The sequence below is a fragment of the Triticum urartu genome, chromosome 3, assembly GCF_003073215.2.
Source record: "Triticum urartu cultivar G1812 chromosome 3, Tu2.1, whole genome shotgun sequence".
Lineage (NCBI taxonomy): Eukaryota > Viridiplantae > Streptophyta > Magnoliopsida > Poales > Poaceae > Triticum > Triticum urartu.
This window is the reverse complement of record NC_053024.1, coordinates 742799433-742822681: the sequence shown is the minus strand read 5'-3', so window position 1 is coordinate 742822681 and position 23249 is coordinate 742799433. Positions and strand designations below refer to the sequence as shown.

General features: G+C 47.1%; 1 pseudogene; it reads left to right on the top strand.

Annotated features, from left to right (window-relative positions):
* Positions 1–12871: 12871 nt before the first annotated feature.
* Positions 12872–16349, top strand: LOC125547408 (annotated as a pseudogene).
* The last annotated feature ends 6900 nt before the right edge of the window (positions 16350–23249 follow it).

Here is a 23249-nt window from a genome sequence, read left to right as displayed (position 1 = left end):
GAAGAACGTCTCCTCTAGAACAACAAACCAATGGAATAAACATACTGCGAGAGGTCCAACCATGGAGCTCGCCATGCTAGCCATCCGCCCTCTCACTACCAGAAATTATCTAGTTGCCGACGGCCTCATCTATGCCGACGGCGCCCATCGGCATAAATGGACATATGCCGACGGCCAAGGGCAGGCCGTAGGCGTAGAATAGCCGTCGGCATATGTGTATCTATGCGGACGGGGGCCGTCGGCATATTACGGCCGTCGGGACAGCTCACGGTATGCCTACGGGCACCGTCGGCATAGAAGAGGTCGTCGGCATAGAAAGGGCCCACCTACCCGATTAGCGGCGACCGTTTGACGGCGTCAAAACTACGCCGACGGGGGATAACGGCGGTCGTCGGCATAGAATTGCTAACATCACCGATCCGCGCCGTCGACACGTCATCGATCCGAGGGAGTGAGGGCCTGTGGTGTGGCAGAGATATGCCGACGGCATAGCCGTCGGCATAGTCCTAGCCCATGCTATCTGCCATGTCATCAATCCGCGTGCAATGCCATGTCATCGATCCGTGGGATCGTAGCTCCGTGTGCGCAGCTATGCCGACGGCCTTGCCGTCGGCATAGTCCTTGCCGTCGGCATACCTTTATTTTTTATTTTTAGTTTATATATTTATTATTTTGTGTTTTTTCACAACATAAATGTGCCTTATCTAAACAAAAAACATGCCCCGATGGTATATCGATTGCCCCCCTCACGGACGTCACTGCCGCCGTGTCACGGAGGGGGGAAACGGTCGACATGGAGGGAATCTGGTTAGAGGGGGGATTCGGGGTGGCCTTCGGGGTGTAGCTATGCTAACGAAACATCGCATGGGTCCCGATGCATGTGTGAAAGTGTTCTGGCATGCGTAGATGCCCGTCTTAGGGCTCCATGGTGTGGCCCCCTCCACGGAAGGCAGAGCAGCCGTCACTTGGAGGGGGGAAGGTGCGGGTGCGGTGGAACCGGAGGGAATCTAGTGTTGGGTTGGGTCCAAACCGTGTTCGGGGATGTTGCTATGGGCTGACCTATCGCAACCAGGTGGAAGAGTCTATCGGTCAAAGCCCGCCCGGCGAAAGTCAAAGGGCTAGATCTACTCGTCGACTAGGATTCGGGGTGGCCTTCGGGGTGTAGCTATGTCACCGAAACATCGCGCGGGTCCCGATGCATGTGTGAAAGTGTTCTGGCATGTGTAGACGCCCGTCTTGGGGCTCCGTGGTGTGGCCCCCCTCCACGGAAGGCAGAGCAGCCGTCACTTAGAGGGGGGGGGATGGTGCGGGTGCGGTGGAACCGGAGGGAATCTAGTGTTGGGTTGGGTCCAGACCGTGTTCGGGGATGTTGCTATGGGCTGACCTATCGCAACCAGGTGGAAGAGTCCACCGGTCAAAGCCCGTCCAGCGAAAGTCAAAGGGCTAGATCTACTGGTCAACTAGGATTCGGGGTGGCCTTCGGGGTGTTGCTACGCCACCGAAACATAGCACGGGTCCCGATGCATGTGTGAAAGTGTTCTGGCATGCGTAGACGCCCGTCTTGGGGCTCCATGGTGTGGCCCCCCTCCACGGAAGGCAGAATAGTCGTCAGTTAGAGGGGGGGATGGTGCGGGTGCGGTGGAACCGGAGGGAATCTAGTGTTGGGTTGGGTCCAGACCGTGTTCGGGGATGTTGCTATGGGCTGACCTATCGCAACCAGGTGGAAGAGTCCACCGGTCAAAGCCCGTCCGACGAAAGTCAAAGGGCTAGATCTACTGGTCAACTGGGATTCGGGGTGGCCTTCGGGGTATAGCTATGCCACCGAAACATCGCACGGGTCCCGATGCATTTGTGAAAGTGTTCTGGCATGTGTAGACGCCCGTCTTGGGGCTCCGTGGTGTGGCCCCCCTCCACGGAAGGCAGAGCAGCCGTCACTTAGAGGGGGGATGGTGCGGGTGCGGTGGAACCGGAGGGAATCTAGTGTTGGGTTGGGTCCAGACCATGTTCGGGGATGTTCTTATGGGCTGACTTATCGCAACCAGGTGGAAGAGTCCACCGGTCAAAGCCCGTCCGGCGAAAGTCAAAGGGCTAGATGTACTGGTCAACTCAGATTCGGGGTGGCCTTCGGGGTGTAGCTATGCCACCGAAACATCGCACGGGTCCCGATGCATGTGTGAAAGTGTTCTGGCATGCGTAGACGCCCGTCTTGGGGCTCCGTGGTGTGGCCCCCCTCCACGGAAGGTAGAGCAGCCGTCACTTAGAGGGGGGGATGGTGCGGGTGCGGTGGAACCGGAGGGAATCTAGTGTTGGGTTGGGTCTAGACCATGTTCGGGGATGTTGCTATGGGCTGACCTATCGCAACCAGGTGGAAGAGTCCACCGGTCAAAGCCCGTCCAGCGAAAGTCAAAGGGCTAGATCTACTGGTCAACTGGGATTCGGGGTGGCCTTCGGGGTGTTGCTATGCCACCGAAACATCGCATGGGTCCCGATGCATGTGTGAAGGTGTGCTGGCATGCGTAGACGCCCGTCTTGGGGCTCCATGGTGTGGCCCCCCTCCACGGAAGGTAGAGCAGCCGTCACTTAGGGGGGGATGGTGCGGGTGCGGTGGAACCGGAGGGAATCTAGTGTTGGGTTGGGTCCAGACCGTGTTCGGGGATGTTGCTATGGGCTGACCTATCGCAACCAGGTGGAAGAGTCCACCGGTCAAAGCCCGTCCAGTGAAAGTCAAAGGGCTAGATCTACTGGTCAACTAGGATTCGGGGTGGCCTTCGGGGTGTTGCCATGCCACCGAAACATCGCACGGGTCCCGATGCATGTGTGAAAGTGTTCTGGCATGCGTAGACGCCCGTCTTGGGGCTCCATGGTGTGGCCCCCCTCCACGGAAGGCGGAGCCGCCGTCACTTGGAGGGGGGATGGTGCGGGTGCGGTGGAACCGGAGGGAATCTTGTGTTGGGTTGGGTCCAAACCGTGTTCGGGGATGTTGCTATGGGCTGACCTATCGCAACCAGGTGGAAGAGTCCACCGGTCAAAGCCCGTCCGGCGAAAGTCAAAGGGCTAGATCTACTGGTCAACTGGGATTCGGGATGGCCTTCGGGGTGTAGCTATGCCACCGAAACATCGCATGGGTCCCGATGCATGTGTGAAAGTGTTCTGGCATGCGTAGACACCCGTCTTGGGGCTCCGTGGTGTGGCCCCCCTCCACGGAAGGCAGAACAGCCGTCAGTTAGAGGGGGGGATGGTGCGGGTGCAGTGGAACCGGAGGGAATCTAGTGTTGGGTTGGGTCCAGACCGTGTTCGGGGATGTTGCTATGGGCTGACCTATCGCAACCAGGTGGAAGAGTCCACCGGTCAAAGCCCGTCCGACGAAAGTTAAAGGGCTAGATCTATTGGTCAACTGGGATTCAGGGTGGCCTTCGGTGTATAGCTATGCCACCGAAACATCGCACGGGTCCCGATGCATGTGTGAAAGTGTTCTGGCATGTGTAGACGCCCGTCCTGGGGCTCCGTGGTGTGGCCCCCTCCACGGAAGGCGGAGTAGCCGTCACTTAGAGGGGGGATGGTGCGGGTGCGGTGGAACCGGAGGGAATCTAGTGTTGGGTTGGGTCCAGACCGTGTTCGGGAATGTTGCTATGGGCTGACCTATCGCAACCAGGTGGAAGAGTCCACCGGTCAAAGCCCGTCTAGCGAAAGTCTAAGGGCTAGATCTACTGGCCAACTGGGATTCGGGGTGGCCTTCGGGGTGTTGCTATGCCACCAAAACATCGCACGGGTCCCGATGCATGTGTGAAAGTGGTCTGGCATGCGTAGACGCCCGTCTTGGGGCTCCATGGTGTGGCCCCCCTCCAAGGAAGGCAGAACAGCCGTCAGTTAGAGGGGGGGGATGGTGCGGGTGCGGTGGAACCGGAGGGAATCTAGTGTTGGGTTGGGTCCAGACCGTGTTCGGGGATGTTGCTATGGGCTGACCTATCGCAACCAGGTGGAATAGTCCTTCGGTCAAAGCCCGTCTGACGAAAGTCAAAGGGCTAGATCTACTGGTCAACTGGGATTCGGGGTGGCCTTCGGGGTATAGCTATGCCACCGAAACATCGCACGGGTCCCGATGCATGTGTGGAAGTGTTCTGGCATGTGTAGACGCCCGTCTTGGGGCTCCGTGGTGTGGCCCCCCTCCACGGAAGGCAGAGCAGCCGTCACTTAGAGGGGGGATGGTGCGGGTGCGGTGGAACCGGAGGGAATCTAGTGTTGGGTTGGGTCCAGACCGTGTTCGGGGATGTTCCTATGGGCTGACTTATCGCAACCAGGTGGAAGAGTCCACCGGTCAACGCCCGTCCGGCGAAAGTCAAAGGGCTAGATCTACTGGTCAATTCATATTCGGGGTGGCCTTCGGGGTGTAGCTATGCCACCGAAACATCGCATGGGTCCCGATGCATGTGTGAAAGTGTTCTGGCATGCGTAGACGCCCGTCTTGGGGCTCCGTGGTGTGGCCCCACTCCACGGAAGGCAGAGCAGCCGTCACTTAGAGGGGGGGATGGTGCGGGTGCGGTGGAACCAGAGGGAATCTAGTGTTGGGTTGGGTCTAGACCGTGTTCGGGGATGTTGCTATGGGCTGACCTATCGCAACCAGGTGGAAGAGTCCACCGGTCAAAGCCCGTCCAGCGAAAGTCAAAGGGCTAGATCTACTGGTCAACTGGGATTCGGGGTGGCCTTCGGGGTGTTGCTATGCCACCGAAACATCGCACGGGTCCCGATGCATGTGTGAAAGTGTTCTGGCATGCGTAGACGCCCGTCTTGGGGCTCCATGGTGTGGCCCCCCTCCACGGAAGGTAGAGCAGCCGTCACTTAGAGGGGGGGATGGTGCGGGTGCGGTGGAACCGGAGGGAATCTAGTGTTGGGTTGGGTCCAGACCGTGTTCGGGAATGTTGCTATGGGCTGACCTATCACAACCAGGTGGAAGAGTCCACCGGTCAAACCCGTCCGGTGAAAGTCAAAGGGCTAGATCTACTGGTCAACTAGGATTCGGGGTGGCCTTCGGGGTGTAGCTATGCCACCGAAACATTGCACGGGTCCCGATCTACGGCTGTGGCCGGCGGCCTCCGGGGGCTAGCATGCCGCCAAATCTTGCGTAGGCGGCCTCTCACAAGTCTGGAAGTGTTGTGGCGGTTGCAAACGCCCGGCACGCGTGTCCGGGGTGTGCCCCCCCTCACGGACGGCGCCGCCGCCGGCACCTGGAGGGGGGAAACGGACGCGTGGGGTCTACACGGAGGGGATCTTGCTGTGGGTCTGGCCCGGATGTTGCTCCAAAGTGTTCCTATGGGCTGACCTAACACAACCGGGTGGGAAGGTCCACTGGTCAAAGCCCGTCCGTGCAAAGTCAAAGGGCTTGATCCCGTGGTCAAACGCTACAGGGTTAGGCGGGACGGGGGCACTGGGGGGTAGCAATGCCACCGGAGCGTCGCACCGGGCCCTCATACATGCGGGGTGGTGTGGTGGCATGTCCGAAGAGGCGGGACGCGTCTCCGGGGCGTGGCCCCCCCTCACGGACGGCGATGACACGGTAGTAGACGTTCTGCGGTAACGATGCGGCATCAATATTACTAAATACTCGGAGCGCGATAAAATCATAAGTTCCGGGAGAGGAGAGGGCTGAGCGGTTTAAAAAAATAAAAAATTTATATGAAATAGTAATACATAAAAAAGGAAAATTATAACTATAAAAAATTTAAAAATCTATATAAAATAAAAAAGAATAAATATATAAGTATAAGAAAACATTAAAAAAATTATATAAAATAAAAAAACTATGCCTACGGCTAAGCCGTCGGCATAGGTGCCACGTGGCATCACTACATATGCCGACGGCTTAGCCGTCGGCATAGTTGCCTTATCCATATCCAGTCAACCCCCTCCACTCGTTCGTCCCCGACCAGATCCCACGCGCCCCCGAGCCCGACCCGCACTGCCGCCGCCGCCCGCCGCTGGTCCCCACCGCCCGCCCCGCCCGCCGCCCCCGCCGCTCCACCCGCGCCACTCTCCCCTTCCCTCGCCCGTCCCCCCTCCCCCCCTCCTCGTCCCCCCCCCCTCCCGTCCACCGCCCCCCCCACCACGCCGACCGCCCCGGCCTCCGCCGACCCCAACGCCGCACCAGCCTCCCCCCGACCCGAGCCGGCCGCAGCCTCCTGCCGGCCCGCGCGCCCGCGCTCGCCCCCGGCCCGCCACCCCCTCGCCTCCCGCCGCCCCTGCTCGCCCGCTGCCCCGGCCGCCCCTGCCTCAGCCCTCCACCGCCGCCCCCTGCTCGCCCGCTGCCCCGGCCGCCCTGCCTCGCCGTCCCGGCTGGCCCGGTGAGCTTTTTTTTCATTTTTCATTTTTTGCATTTTTTACTGCTTGTTATGTGATAGATGCATGTTGTATGGATGAATGGATGGATTGATGTATATTGGTTAGTTATTTTATCATGATGATCTTGCTAAAAAATATGTTGTCAAATGTATGTGATAGATGCATGTTGTCAAATTTGAAGAAACAAAATTGGTATATTTGAGATGTTGTCAAATAGCTATAGTTTCATTTTGTGATGTTGACAAAATTGGTATCTGATGAGTAGTTATTTTATCATGATGATCTTGCTAAAAAAATTGAAGAACAAAATTTGAATTTGACACTTGATGAAAATTAGGATTTGAAGTATCATGATGATCTAAAACCTTGACTAGATGTCATTAGCAATATGATTTTTTTCATAGTTTGAAGTGTCAATGCTTTATGTGATGTGGTGCCGTCAAATTTTTTGACTCGGTAAAATTTACAGGCTTTGTGGTATTTCATCTCCCTGGAGCCTTCGTCGTCTGGGTTTGGTCCGTGATCCTGCCGCTGCTCGACTACTTCCTCTACAGCGGAGGGTGAGCTACGAATCCACCTTCACCTCCTAGCCTCTTTTAACTAGATTAAATTTTCACATCAAATCGCGTAACCTAGGTCTCCCGTCCGAAAGGGTTGCATCGATAAATATGCATTCAATTGCATATTTATCACCGCAGCTCTTTCGGATTGTCCAGCGCTTTCCACGGACAGCCTGAGGATGTGTAGATTGGGTACGTTGTTCATGCTCTACCCCGTTCCGAGACAAGATTTCGGCGGCGCCTCCCTGTTGTTCTCCGGATGCACATTCTCTCGGCATTTTGCCGAGACGTGTATTTGGAGAACAACGGGGAGGTGCTGCCGAAATTTTGTCTCGGAACGGGGTAGAATGGAGAACGTACTCAATCTACACATCCTCGGGTGGGATTAGGACCCATCTTTACCTATTAGAGATGTAGGTGGATTCAACGCGGTAGAAACTAAAAATTTGATGTGATTAATTTAAGTGAATCCTTAATTATGTTGTGTGGCTTGCAAAAAAGCAGAGGATGGCAGATAATCAGTGGATGTACAGTGGTTTTATCCGTCGGAATCGAGTAACATCAGAGTGGATCGTGAAAACCGATGTGTATTTAAAGGAGATATTCCGTCGTCCAATGAGAATTATCCCACCATGCCCCTGTGCGAGATGTGCCAGACGTCACCGTAGAAATCAGACGGACATGAGTGAGCACCTTCGCACACACGGATATATGCCAAACTTTGACATGCCGCCGATAAACATAGCCGAGCAGGACCGTGGTAGAGAGGAGGTGATGCGACAACTCATCGATGGATATGAGGACGACGGGGTCAGGGACATGCTAGATGATGTCATTGTTGCAGAAACGGAAAATGCGACACCTTCAGAGAATGAACCGGAGGAGCCGGAGGCAACCGCAAAGGCCTTCTTGGAGGTCTTGGCCTCGTCGAAGAAACCTCTTTATGTGGGTGCGAAAATATCTCAGTTGGATGCCATCTCGCAACTGATTGCAGTCAAGGCTGAGTACGGCTGTAGCCAGAAATGCTTCGAAGCATTCCTGGGAGTATGGGCTAACAGCCTCCCTGAGGGTCATGAACTGCCGAAAAGCATGTACGATACAAAGAAAATCATGAAGGCACTCTCTATGGATTATGAGAAAATAGATGTTTGCCCGAAGAATTGCCTTTTGTTTAGGCACGAGTATGCGGATGACAAGTACTGTAGGAAGTGCGGTTCGTCTCGGTACATTGAGGTGGTCGGTGAGGATGGTGAGAAAAAGCAGCTAACCATCCCCGTTAAGGTTCTTCGGTATCTTGATTTTATAAAAAGACTGCAGCGCCTTTTCATCATGAAGGAGTCTGCCAAAATGATGAAGTGGCACAAGGAAGGTATAAGGTACAATCCAAAAAAAATCATACATCCATCGGGAGGGGAAGCATGGAAGTCATTCGATGAAGAATACCCCGAGGAAGCAGCCGAGGCTGGGAATGTCAGAATAGCCATATCAGGTGATGGGTTGAATCCATATGGTATGTTGTCCAATCCATACAGCTGCTGGCCTGTGTTTGTAATTCCGCTCAATCTTCCTCCCGGTGCCCTAATGCAACGGAAGACCCTGTTCTTGTCGCTCATCATTCTGGGGCCTGACTACCCGGGGAAGCAATTGGGTGTGTTTATGCAGCCGCTTGTGGATGCTTTGCACCATTCTTGGTACTTTCCGAGGTTGACATACGACCGGGATCTGCAGAGAAATTTCTTGATGAAAGTTTGGTTGCACTATTGCATGCATGACTTTCCCGGCTATGCTCTATTCTGCGGATGGTGTACAAGTGGTAAGATGCCATGCCCAGTGTGCATGCAGGCTCTGCGAATGATTTGGCTGAGTAAGGGTGGCAAGTATGTAGCCTTTGACCTGCATCGACAGTTCCTCCCTCCAGACCATCCAGACAGGGAAGACAAGAAGAACTTCACGAAAGGCCGGGTTGTTCATGAAGTAACCGAGATTCCAACATTTTCGGGGGCAGATGTTCTTGCTCAGCTAAAAGCTCTCAAGCCTAAAGTCAAAGGCAAAGGCAAAGCCAAAGCCAAAGGCTTCGAGGGATATGGTGAGACGCACAACTGGACGCACATTACCCCCTTCAAGCAGCTTCCCTATTTCAAGGACCTCAAACTTCCTTACAATATTGATGTGATGCACACCGAAAAGAATGTGGCAGAGTCCCTTTTCCACACGATCCTCAACATTCCTGATAAGACGAAGGATAACGTAAAAGCTAGAGCCGATCAACAGAGAATTTGTGATAGACTACTATGGAAGGGTACAAAATATATACGAGGTTAAATTCCGCCAGGGGCGTGAGACCCTAAGTCTACCTGTGTTCAAATGCCGATGGTTCGATCCGCGGGAGGGGGTAAAACATACGCCTTCCATTGGTTTGGTCGAAGTTAAACCATCAACCGTCTATGCCGGAGCCGATCTCTTCATTGCGGCTACACAAGTATATTATCTGCCTTACCCATGCCAGAAAGTGTATCTAAAGGGTTGGGAAGTTGTGTTCAAGGTGTTGCCACATGGTAAGCTACCAGATCCGAATGAAGACGATTACTACAACATTAACCCCATGACATACGAGGGAGTGTTCTATCAAGAGCAACCTGATGATGATGATGATGATGTGGTTAGAAACGATGACGCTAGACCATTGGATGATGATGATGTGGTTAGAAACGATGACGCTAGACCATTGGGTGATGATGATGTGGACCCAAACGTCGACGATGCACGGAATGATGGTGAGACCATTGTCAATGAAAATGACATACTTATGCTAGAAAAGTTAAACGAAGACGCTGACGACGAGGAAGAGCCTCCACCTCCGTTGGATAACGAAGATGATATGATTGATAGTGATGATGAGACGGACCGAGAAAGAGGTTACAACAGTGATGATTCATATGGGTTCTAGCAGATGTACATTTCAAGTATTTTTTTTCTATAGTTTAGGAATATGCCCTTTTATGCATTTTTATTAATGTGTTTATTATCATGCCTTTTCCTTCATTTCATTAATTTACTAATTTCTTTTTCTCTTTTCAATGCAGGTTCGTGGAACATGGGCAAGGGGAAGGCCGACGGCGTGGGTTTCCTACGCAAGGTCGTCGGCCTGCCTAGTCGGAGTGGTCGAGCACGTAATCCTCCCCCTCGGCTACTTGACGATGACTCCTCACAGGGAGGTCGAGGGAGAGGTGCCCCTAGAGGAGGAGGGGGCGGGGGGAGAGCCTCTAGAGGACGAGGTGCTGGGGGGAGAGCCACTACAGGGGGTCGCGGCCAGAAAGAGCGCACCCTCACCGACTTAGGGGTGTTGTCTTCGAGGCCCTCCTCTAGTGAGGTACCCTCCTCTAGTGAGGTACACTCTAGGGAGGAGGAGGAGGAGGAGGAGGTGGTGGTGGAGGAGGAGGAGGTGGAGGAGGAGGAGGTGGAGGAGGAGGCAGGCGAGGAGGAGGAGGAGGAGGTTGGGGAGGGGGAGGCAGGCGAGGAGGAGGGTGGTGGCGGGGATGATGGTGGTGACGGGAAGGGGGTTGACAAGAAGGGGTGGCTGCGTGGCAATGCAAAGCTACCAAAGCAGGTTCCTGCTACTGAGGAGCAGAAGTGGCTCATTGAGCCCACGGGAAAAAAGTAAGTGGTTCATTATTTTGCTTGTCACATGCTTATTCCGGTTGTTATTTATTTTGCTTGTCACATGCTAATAGTTCATTCTTTTGCAGCAACTGGATATATTCTAAAGGGGTCCGTATTCCCAACGGCCTCATCACCGTCTTGCTGAAGTTATATTGGCCGGGGTTGTACTGTCCTGATCCAGTCAGGCAGCCGGACCGTCGGGTTTTGGCCACGAGCTGGGACCACTGGGAAGCGGCCCGCCACGCGGACCATGAGACCCATGCCAAGGCCGTGATCACTACTTTCTGGGTGAGTTCTCTTCAGAAGCACAAGTCCATTCTAGTTTCATGAATGATTTAACTCATGGCTTCTTCCATTCTTGTTTCATGCATGATTGTAGACATTCTATCAAGTTCTTCCGGAGCACAGGGCTAGAGCAGACCAGATCGTGTTGCGCCAATGCAAGAAGAAGGCCCGCCAGATGCAGTACGAGGTGCGCTATGTGGCCATCTCCACATACTACCACGACTATCTTGGTGTGAAGATGACCAAGGAAGAAGCGCGGAGGATGGCCATTACCTTGGAGAGGCCCGAGTTCTTGGCGGTAAGTATAAAAGATTTTTCATTATGCTTTCATTACCTTGTGGTACATTATGCTTTATGCTTTATGCTTCCATAACACCAATTTGGACACACCTACATGCCATTATGCTTTTATTATGTAGGTGTGTCCAAATTGGTGTTATGGAAAAGACGAGTCCTGGGCGGCATTGGTGGATCTTCGGTGTGATGAGGCTGGAGCCTGGGAGGCTGTGAAAACCAAAAATAAGGCTAACCGAGGGATGGAGGGAGTACATGCTCAGGGAAACCGAAACCACTATCTCCACAAGGCAGTTAATGTATGACTAACCCCATTAAACATTCTTCTTCTTCTATTTACCATCACTTTCTTATGTATGACTAATCTCTGTTTGGTGGTGCAGGAGGAGAAACTGAAGCGGCCGCTCTCAGACATGCAGGCGTGGGAGATCGCCCATACGCGGAAGGACTCCAAGCCTGGCGAGCCCCAGTACTACGGCAAGAAGACCGCGGGGAGGAAGCAGGCCTACTCCGAAGCGTATCTGAAGTTGCATCCTGACACACCTGACCCCATTGCGGCGCCTCTAGACGACAGGGCGATGGTGAGCATGGGGCCCAAGGAGCACGGTCGGGAGGCAGTTCTCGATGCTGTGATCACTCCTAGTATCTCCTACACACAGCTTCGTCGGATCGACCCGAGCCTGAGCCAGCGCACGAGCCAGCCAGTGACCAGTACACAGTCCCTCTTTCAGGAGCAACAATCTATAAGTATTTTCCCTCTTATCTTCATTGCTCACTTCATTTTCCGCATTTAGTAGTTTTATGAGTTCCATCATGTCATACCGTAGGCCTACATGGAGTACACACGCCAGGAGACCATGGCGTGGCATCAGAGGCTTTATGAACACCAAGTGCAGAGGGATAGCTAGATGCACCAGGCTTTTTAGGATATGGCGGCCGGCAGGTGTCCTCAGTTCCCTCCAGCACAATGCCCTCCAGCACAACCAATGCTGATGAGCTTTGAGGAGTTTGTGGCACAGAATGCTGGCCCCTCGCCGGTTAGTTCATCCCCAATCTATTCACCCAAAGCATGTCATGCCTTTCAACACAGTCATATATCCCGTGCATATGTCTTTTCAACATCCAGGGAACATGTGGATCTACCGTTGGCGGCGGTCTTCGCAGCACTCCGGAGACACGGAGCCCGACCACTCCGATCCACGGAGGCGGAGGCGGTCTTGGCGGTAGCGCTGCCGCTAGCAGTGACGACCTGGGCTTTGGCCGTCTTGGCGGTGACGACCTCCGCGGTGCTCGATGATCCTTGTGTGGTGATGATGCTTGAGATGACTTGTGTGTGGTGATGATCATTTAGATGACTTGTGTGCTTCTCTATATGCTTATGTTGGTTGTGATGATGTTCATTTAGAGACTTGTGTGTGATGATGCTTATGCATATATTGTTGTGATGGTGCCGGATGATATCCCGTTGTGTTTTATATGTCTATCTCATCATATATATCTGCTGATATGTGCTGCTATTTGAATTGAATTGATCTGAAAACAAACAGAAAAAAGAAAAGAAAAAAGCAAAAGCAAACTATGCCGACGGCTAGGCCGTCGGCATAGGGCTAGCGTGAGCTCCCAGTAGCTGACACGTGGGCGCCTATGCCTACGGCCTAGCCGTCGGCTTAGTTTAAAAACTGTGCCGACGGCTAGGCCATCGGCATAGGCGCCCACGTGTCAGCTACTGAGAGCTCTGTATGAAGGACTATGCCGACGGCCTGGCCATCGGCTTAGTTTCACATTATGCCGACAGCCAGGACGTCGGCATAGCCCTGGTCCTAGAGCAGCGGCTGGTCGCCACGTGGCACACCTATGCCGACGGTCGAGCCGTCGGCATAGTTTTTGACTAAGCCGACGGCTAGGCCGTCGGCATAGTGGTGCCACGTGGCGACTGTTCGTTGGGCAGACTTGACGGCGGCCGCCGTTAGGCGTGATAGTTGCCGACGACCAGGGCCGTCGGCTTAGATGTACGGCCCCCGTCGGCGTATCATATATGCCGACGGCTTTTCTATGCCGACGGCCTCCCTGGCTGTGCCGACGCATATGTTGCCGACGGCCCTATGCCGACGGGGGCCGTCGGCATAGGCATATCCCGACGGGACTCAGGCCTATGCCGACGGCCCTGGCCGTCGGCATAGGGGGCGATTCTGGTAGTGTCTCCTCTCGGAGCTGGGGGACCTTCTCGCAGGCGAGTTCGCCCTTGAGAAGCGTGTGAGGGAAGGCGTCGAGTCTCTTAGCAAGGAGATGTTGCTGATGCAGGCTGCCCTTGGCAAGGTGGCGAAAGTGCCGCTCGAGGAGCTCGATGAGGGGGTCAAGATCTGGGCAGGAATGGTAAGGGACCTGGCCTACCAAATGGAAGACATCGTGGATGTCTTCATTGTGTGTGTGGATGATTTATCTGCCAACCCAAAGAACAGAGTGAAGAAGTTGCTTAAGAAGACAGGCAAGTTATTCAAGAAGGGCAAAGATCTTCATCGAATCTCCGATGCTCTAGAAGAAGCAGTTACTCAGGCTAAGCAGCTGGCTGAGTTGCGCCAAAGGTACGAGCTCGAGACACTGAACACCCGCATTGGTGCTAGCATTGATCCTCGCACCATAGCTCTGTGCACAGATGTGAGAGAGCTTGTCGTCATCGAAGAACCACGAGACGAGTTGATCAACAAGTTACTTCAATTGGTCGAAGCATCCGTTGAAGACAGTCTCTGTTGTTGGATTTGGTGGGTTAGGCAAGACAACCCTTGCTAAAACAGTGTATGACAAGATCAAAGTGCAATTTGATTGTAGTGCTTTTGTTTCGGTTTCTCGGAATCCCAACATGAAAAAAATCTTGAAGAATATCCTTTTTGAGCTCGACAAGAAAATGTATTCAAACATACATAATACGTCACGAGAAGAAAAGCATCTCATCGACGAACTCATTGAATTTCTTAATGACAAAAGGTATGCTTATGTTTTCATGCTATAGATCGATAGTCATTTTGTTTAGTAAAATAATGGCCATGAAGTATTGGTGCAATTACATTCTAAAAGGGTATTGTTGATGAGTTGAAGATTTACAGTGTTCATATAATTCCTTGAGTTTACTATGGTCCATTTTACTCTACATATAAATATATAATCCATAGTCTCTACATATAAAAAAACCTTACATATATCTTCCTTTATTGGGTTGTGAACTAACTCACATAATATATTCGTACAGGTACCTCATTGTAATTGATGACATATGGAATGAAAATGTGTGGCAATTAATCAAGTGCGCTTTCTCCAAGAATAGTCTTGGAAGTCGAGTAATCATGACAACCCGTATCTTCAGTGTCTCTGAAGCATGTTGCTCTTCTGCTGGTGATATTTATAGGATGAAACCTCTTTCTAATGATGTCTCAAGAAGGCTCTTCTATGAAAGAGTATTTTCTTCCGATAAAGGATGTCCTCATGAGTTGATGGAAGTATCTAAACACATCTTGAAGAAATGTGGTGGAATACCATTAGCCGTTATTACCATAGCAAGTCTTCTAGCTAATAATCATCGGATGAAACCAAAGGACCAATGGGACACCGTGCTCAACTCCATTGGTCGTGGACTCACAGAGGATCGTAGTGTAATTGAGATGAAAAAGATACTATTGTTCAGTTATTATGATCTACCTTCTTATCTTAAGCCATGTTTATTATATCTAAGCATCTTTCCAGAAGATCACGAGATTATTAGAGGCAAGCTAATATTGAAATGGATATCCGAAGGATTTGTGTATAGTGAAGAAGAAGAAACTAGCTTATATGAGCTCGGTGACTACTACTTCAATGAGCTAGTAAATAGAAGTATGATCCAGCCAATAGGCCTTGATAATGAAGAAAAGGCAAAAGCTTGTCGTGTACATGACATGGTGCTAGATCTTATATGTTCATTAGCAAGCGAAGAGAACTTTGTCACTATATTGGATGGCACCGAGAGAAAAGTACCTAACTCGCAAAGCAAGGTCCGCAGATTGTCAATCCAAAATAGCAAGGTAGATGTGGCTACCATCAGTATGACACAAGTAAGATCTATTACTGTTTTCACGAATGATATTGTTGATCAGCTGCAGAAAATTTCAAGTTTTCAAGTTGTGCGTGTGTTGGATTTAGGAGATTGTCCTATTCTGGATACCAGGACTTTTTTGAATTTGAGGTACCTACGACTGAACGGTGACGGGGTTAAGGACTTTCCAATGGAAATTGGAAAGCTACAGTTTTTGCAAGTCTTGGATATTAGTGGAATGAGTATAAAAGAAATGCCGCCAAGTGTTATTCGGCTAAGACGTTTGATGTACCTACATATTGGCCGGGGTGTGAAGCTCCCATCTGGGATAGGTAACTTGACTTCCCTAGAAGTGCTACTTGGTCTAGAGGTGGGCAAGTTTTCTTCGTGTGGTTTCAATCACCATCTTGTGAAAGAGTTGGGCCACCTGACCAAGCTGAGGGTGCTCCGGTTTTTGTGGGGTGATTTGGATGGGAGCACCTGTAGAACTTTGGCCAAATCCCTAATTAATCTGCACAAGTTGGAAGTTCTACAGAATTATGTCAAAGGTGGATGCGTTGATCTCATGCGCGTAGGCTGGGTTCCCTCTCCACAAATCCGCAGATTACGAATTATTGGTTGATCATTGTAGGCATTGTCCGCATGGATTAATCCTTCATTAATTGCTTCCGTTCATGTCCTATCTAGCAATAACAGTGAGTGAAGTGCGATCGGAGGACACTCAATTTCTTGGGATGTTGTGTGCCCTTCGTTATCTCGATCTACGTGTTGAGGGCAACTTCTCAGAAGAGAATCATGTGGTGGAAATGTCTGTTGTCACCACAGATGCATTTCCATGTGCGACTGAGTGCTACTTTCTAGGAATTGTGTCTACGCCATCTATATTTCCGCAAGGAGCCGGGCCAAGGCTTAAGGAACTTTGCTTCGACTTCCCAGCTATTTGGATCGGCCGTGCCGACTATAATTTAAGCATGGGGCATCTCCCTTCCCTCGAGGCTGTGTATGTGAACCTTTTGTGTATGGAAGCCAGCAATGAGGTGGTGGACGAAGCAGTTGCGGCTCTAAGGGCCGCAGCCAAAGACCATCCCAACTATCTCGGCATTCTTCTAAAAAAATACCATCCCGACATTGAAATCAACAAAACTTACGAATAGGAAGATACAATTTTTGTATGCACCACGTTATCAATTTCAGGCAAAGGAAGATGGGAAGCCTGCATGTTCTTAGGGGCTGTTTGGTTCCTGTCCTCGCTATTTTGTGCATGGCCGAAAGCCTCCCTGACATGTCCCTAGGGTGTGTTTGGTTGATGTCCTGAGAATGTGTAAAGTAGCCTGGCCTGGATGCACGACCAACGTAGTTAGCCTGGCTTGGCACCCTAGCTGCTTCATTAGCCTGGCCAGGCATCCCTTTCCCCACGCCTGGCGGGAGCAGCAGCTGCCTGGGATTGCTAATCCCATCAATTAGTTAGCGATCTGGCGTTTCTTATTTTAAACTAGTACACCTTTTTCATCTGTCACTTGTTCTTCTCGTACCAAGGCTGGAGGCCTCCAACCAAACGCTCCACCTCCAGGCGTGCCTGATCAGGCAGAAAATACCTACTCACTCAGGCTACTTTCAGGCACTACTTTTTACCAGGCAAGCAACTCACGTCATGATCCAAACTGTTCCTTAATCCTTTTGATTTCGCCAAGTGTTGAGTAGCCCTTTTCCCTTCTTTTCAGTCACGTGGATCAAGGGCTTGGTCCGCCAAGTGTTGAGTAGCTCTTTTCTCCCGTTTAGTTTCTTTGGCACTGCAATGTGAATTTGGCGTTGGTTAAATATCAAGTGCGTCCCGCATGAGAAGGTTTCTTATCGAGTGCCCATGATTAAATTAGCAAAGAATGGACTAGTAGCATGTGTATGAACTGTGAACTCTGTTTCCGTTCTTCTTTCTGTTACAGTTAACTGAACCATTTGTTTGTAAGTTTGTGCTTCCAAATGGCGCTGGAGGTAGCAGGAGCTAGAGATTTCATATAGACTATATGCGGAGCAAAATAAGTGAATCCGCACTCTAAAATAGGATGTATATAGTCTGTATTGAAATTCATAAAAAAGGGGTTATATTTAGAAACGGAGGGAGTAGCAGCTTAATTTCATACTTGATGTTTATTCCAGGCCAGTAAATTAAGATGTCGCAATCAGTTTGCAAGAATTTTCTGAAGTTTCACCTTGTATTTGTCATGTTGGTTTAATAAAATGAAGTAAATGGGGGGAGTCAACAGTGTTGTTTGGAATTGCAGCGTACATTCTTCATCTTTCACACTACTGGAATTGTCTTCTTTGCCAAGTGCCTAGAAAACTCGGTAAATTCTTTGCCCAGTGCAGCTGCTAGGGTTCATACCTATATGCCGAGCAAGTGTTTGTGTTTCAACTTTTAACTTAGAACTAGAGATAACGGCATTGTTGTATGCATATGCTTCTGCAAGAAAGTATTTTGCATTTTATCTTCTCAAAAAATTATTTCTTTCCATTTAGTTTGTCATGCACGCATGACAAGAGGTAAAGAGGGGGCCTGCCAAGTTAGAACCCGGGCCGCACAGGTGGGTTGTAGGATGGTGCCAGATAGATTGCTCCTAGTCCACATGCTTTGTGGTGGGAGGCGAGCGAACACTAACCCCTCACCAGCACCAACGATAGTAGGCTAGCCCGGTAAACGCTCCCATGACTTGTCAGCATACTGTGCATTGGATGTTTTATCGGTTTTTGGTCATGTTATTTACTTCAGCCGGTTTCTATTAAAAAAGTCATCTAAAATTTAAAATTTTCTAGGAATTAAAAGTGTTTTTCAATCCTCAAAAAAGTGTTCATAAACTTTTAAAAATATTCAGGAATTGTTTTAAGTAATTTAAATATATTTGTAAATTTGAAATTGGTTTGTCAAATTGAAAAATGTTCATGAAATAAAAAGTACTCATAAATTTAAAATTTAATGGAATTTCAAAAACAATTCTTGGATTTCAGAAACTATTCATGGATTTGTAAAACAATTCACAAGTTCAGATTTTTTTGCAAATCTAAAATATTTTCACAAATTTGAAAATTATCTTGAACTATAAAATTGTAAGTAATTTTCAAAATAACCATGAATATAAATTAAATAAGGTAATATAAAGAAAAGCATATAAAGGGAAAAAATAAGAAAAAAGGAAAAAGGAAGGAAACGGAGCCTTCCTAAAACTAGAAGTCAGGAGCACGTTATGTGGGCACAGCACAAGTCGGGCGGCGCCGGGGGATGGGGGTGGGGCTTTGAGGGTGTGAATTTGGGCCAAACGCGCTGGTCGACAGGTGTTGACCAAACGCGCAGATTTGGGCCAGCCCAAGTAGTGCAGATCACTCTTCCGGTTTTAGGAAGGTTTATAAAACCTACACAGACTGTTTTTTGTTTCATTTGGTTATTTCCTATTTATTTTTTTGCATTTTCCTTTTCATTTGTTTTTCTTACTTTATAAAAAAATAAATAAATAAATTTATTTCCCTTATTCTTTTTTCTATTTTTTTCCTTTTCCCATAGTTCATTGTGAACATTTGTTTAAAATAATGAACATATTTTGTTCATCTAATTAACTTTTTATCAAATTATAAATTTTTTCATAGAATAAAAAATTGTTCGTCGAATATAATAATTTTCTTCAAACTATTAAATAATTGTTCATCAAATATAACAAAATGAACGTTAATTTAAAATATGTTCACCGTATCCAAAACTTATTCATCCAGTAATTTATTTTTTCGTGGAACTCATAATTTGTAATTGTGAACATTTAATCAAAATCTTGAACAATTTTTGAGTCTGAGAACATTCTTTCAAATTCGTGAATAATTTTTCATGAACAACTTTTTAAATGTTGAAATTTTTCGAATTTGTCTGCAGTTTTACAAGTTATAAGCCTTTTTCAAAATCATGAAGAGTTTTTGAATTCAAGAACATTTTTTCAAAAACTTGACAAACATTTTGTCGAAACCCATGAACATTTTTTTAAATTCGTGAACCTTTTTATGACACAATACGCCGAGTTAGTGTATTGTTTTAGCTTATAACTAGAGAGAAAACGTTATTGTTGTATGGATGTGCTTAAATGATATTTATGCACCGCATGTCCACAAAAAGAGTATGTTGCATTTTGTTCTCTCTGCCAATGATTTCTAAGCAATTGTTTTTTGTCTTGCGAATATGATGAGGGGTAGAAAGTGGGACCTCGCCCGGTTAGAGCCCAGGCCGCACAAGTGGGTTGGCATGTGAGAGACTTATAGGCCGCAAGAGCTATTTCTCCTATCCAGCGAGATGGTAGGACGTCTCACTCTAGGCGAGCACCAACAGGCCGTCCCTTCATAGGGTGAGTATATGCTAGTATATGTGAGCGATTTCGATTGTACTGTGCTAAAAAAAGAAAATCGGTGCTAAAAGCGCCGATTAGAAGCTCACGATAGCAAGGTATCATCACCTGAGTTGGCTGGCCCATCAGGTGATGTACATCGCAGGGGTAGGATCCACGAATGTTGTGTATTTCTTCAAGTGATACATGTATGTCCGATCGCATGCAGAGAGTCCTAGGTTGCGCTGGCTTATTTAAGGCACGCGGGAACAACTTTGGAAATCCTAGATTATGTTTTATATTTATTAGTTTTTGGTTTATTTTTTATTTTCTTCCCTTTTCTATATTTTTATTTTTTTCAAATATTTATCAATTCAAATAAAAATCAAACATTAAATAATTGTTTTAGATTTCACAAAAATCTTTTTCTAAAGATTTCTTCAGGTTTTTAGAAAATTCTTTATTTTTTAAAAGGATTGAAATTTCTAAATTCGTTCACACTTCCAGCAAATGTTCAATTTTTTTTAAAAAAATCTGGTTTCCAAAGTTTGTTCAGAACAAAAGGTTTTCACATTTTAAGAAAATGTTCAAGGAATTACGCAAAATGTTCCCATTTCGAAAAAAATATTTCATTTTTTATCATATTCAAAATGTTTTCATGTTTTTAAAGAGCCTTCTTGTTTACAAAAAAATGATAGGATTTTTCTAATTTTCTTTATTTTTTGATAATGTTCAGAATTTTTAAACTGTATGTGTTTCAAAAAAATAATCCAGAAACTCAAAAAAAAAAATCACATTTTCAATTTTCGTAGTGATTTAAAAATGTTAAGAAGTTTTTGAAAAATTTATTTTCTTTCCAGAACGGTTCATGATTTTAAAGAAAAGAGAAAAGTATACTTTTCGTCCCTCAACTCTTCGCAAAGTTTAGTTTTCGTCCCTCAACTCTAAAACCGGACAGAGTGCACCCCGAACTCTCGAAACCGGTCACTTTTCGTCCCTGCTGCTGAGTCAACCCGGTTTTGACCACACGTGAACAGTGCACCAGATGAACAGTAAATTTGAAAAAAATAGCAAAAAAATTCAAAAAAATCTGAGATTTTATGGCATCAAAGATACTTCGGTGCGCCACATGCGTGCAAATTTTCATCGTGTTTGGAAGTTCGAGGAGCACGCAGAAAAAAAAAACAAAAGTAAATGTACACTGAAGTGAACAGTAAAATAAAAAAATAGCAAAAAAATATAAAAAATCTGAAATTTTTTGGCATCGAGGATGCTCAGGTGGGCAAGGTGCGTGCAAAATTTTGTGGTAAAATAAGATCCGAGGGTTTGGAAACCACCCAAAGCGGCACGCACACGTACGCTATTTTGTTTTTTCGGCACGACCTTCTCGGATGTCATTTTACCACAAAATTTTGCACGCACCTTGCCCACCTGAGCATCCTCGATGCCAAAAAATTTCAGAAATTTTTGAATATTTTTGCTATTTTTTATTTTACTGTTCACTTCAGTGTACATTTACTTTTGTTTTTTTTTGCTGCGTGCTTCTCGAACTTCCAAACATGATGAAAATTTGCACGCACGTGGCGCACCTGAGTATTTTCGATGCCATAAAATTTCAGATTTTTTTGAATTTTTTTGCTATTTTTTTCGAATTTACTGTTCATCGGTGTACTGTTTACGCGCGGTCAAAACTGGTTTGACTCAGCATCAGGGACGAAAAGTGACCGGTTTCGAGAGTTCGGGGTGCACTTTGTCTGGTTTTTGAGTTGAGGGACGAAAACTAAACTTTACGAAGAGTTGAGGGACGAAAAGTATACTTTTCTCTAAAGAAAACTTGAGACTTTTTAAGAAATGTTCATGATTTATAGAAATAAACCTCGTTTTCTTGGAGCTCTATGGCTAGGAGTTCAGGTAGAGTAAACTTGGTTCGATCAAGTTTTATATTGTTATGTGTAAACTTATGATCACGAGGCCGTGCAAAAAAAAAAGATGAAATAAAAGATTACACACGGCAAACTGAAATCAAATCATAAGTACATCCAAAATTTGTGATCAATAGATTCTCACATGAATGTTACAAGAATATTTCATTACTGTATCCGAACATTTTTCATTGTTTGACGTGATAGCAGGGTGCAACTCTAGTCACATACAAGGCAGTTACAATTCTGTTGCGTAACACTGACGGCCACACAGTAAGATGACTTAGCGTGACGTCCCCAGGAATTCTGGCATGCTATATGGCAAGATAATTCTATGCATGCAGCGCTGCCATAAGCAATATGCACCTCGCAATTACCTATGGACAAGAATACACATCATTAAAATAAGTTCAAATTTACAAAGTTCCATAGAAAATTTAGTTTCAATCGACAAGCTTATTCTCCCTCCCAATTGACAGGAGAAAGAAAACATAGGGAGATCGATTTCGTACCAGCATGAGTGGAATTTCCTAGCAGAAAAAGCACCATAAGGCATAGAACAATAGTTTTCCCCTCCATAGGATTTAACACAAATCTTCTTCTCGTTTATATTTGGACGTCGAGAAGTATACATAGTGTTATCTTTATATATAAACTTGTAGCTAGAGAATATTTACTCTTGGTTTATTGAAAGAAGATTAGAAAGATCTTACTATATTATTGCCCTTAATTTGTACACCCTGGTTATATCTTCAAGATCGTATCCATTTAATGCTATTATATTTCCCATATATATTGCAATATAAACCTTGGAGATACTCTAGACCGTGCACCAGTAAATAAAATATGTCTGATGAAATTAAACCCCTAATTAAATAGTGGAACATTTCAACTCAATTAACAGTTATGCGGCTACCAACTACTCACTGGCTGACAACCTTGTTTTTTTAAGGGGCTGACAACCTTGTTGGGTGTCAGGGTGTGCTGCGTAGTTTAACACCAACAGGTAACTATAGATACACGTGCTTTTCTTAATCCTTGGGCTAGTCATGCACGCCTTCCTTTATTTAGATGCAGATTCATTTTACCTTAGGATGCATTATGCTACAGTAATATATTATGTTATCACAAACATTTCTTTTCTCATTAACTACTTACCACATAAGCAAACTTGTCTTCGAGTGCGTTATGTTACAAGCTAAGTACTGCCATTATGGCCCGCCTTATACGATATTTGGACCGAAAGCACAACGATACATAATATGAACAATTTTTTCCTCAATTAAGACATCTCAAATTCATGAAAAGTGCATTTGAGCAAATGATCTTCCCTGCACATTATTAACAAACTTGACTCGTGTCACCACCAATTCTAGAGTTGTTTGAAGTGTTTGAAGAATTAATTGCACAAAATTAAAGGTAATGTATATGAAAGAGCAAGGTTGTTCTTATCAAAGAAAAGTAAACAGGGATTCATAATTTCACTAGTAACATCTCTAAAAATGTAAACATCATTTAAAAAGCATAGACATGCAAATAACGAATTAGACCCAACTAATGCACGTAACTATATGAATGGTCTGTGTAGCCTCACTTCAGCGAAGGGTTCTCTGGTAGTGGGCAAACATGGTCAAAAGTATCAAAAAGATATGATCATATCATCATCCTTAGTTTGCACAGTTTAGTTCTATCTTTAAGATGGTATCCGTTTAATGTAATCATATTTTGTTATATCGACGCGAACATAAATTTGGGACTTTTCGCCATTAAATGTGATATG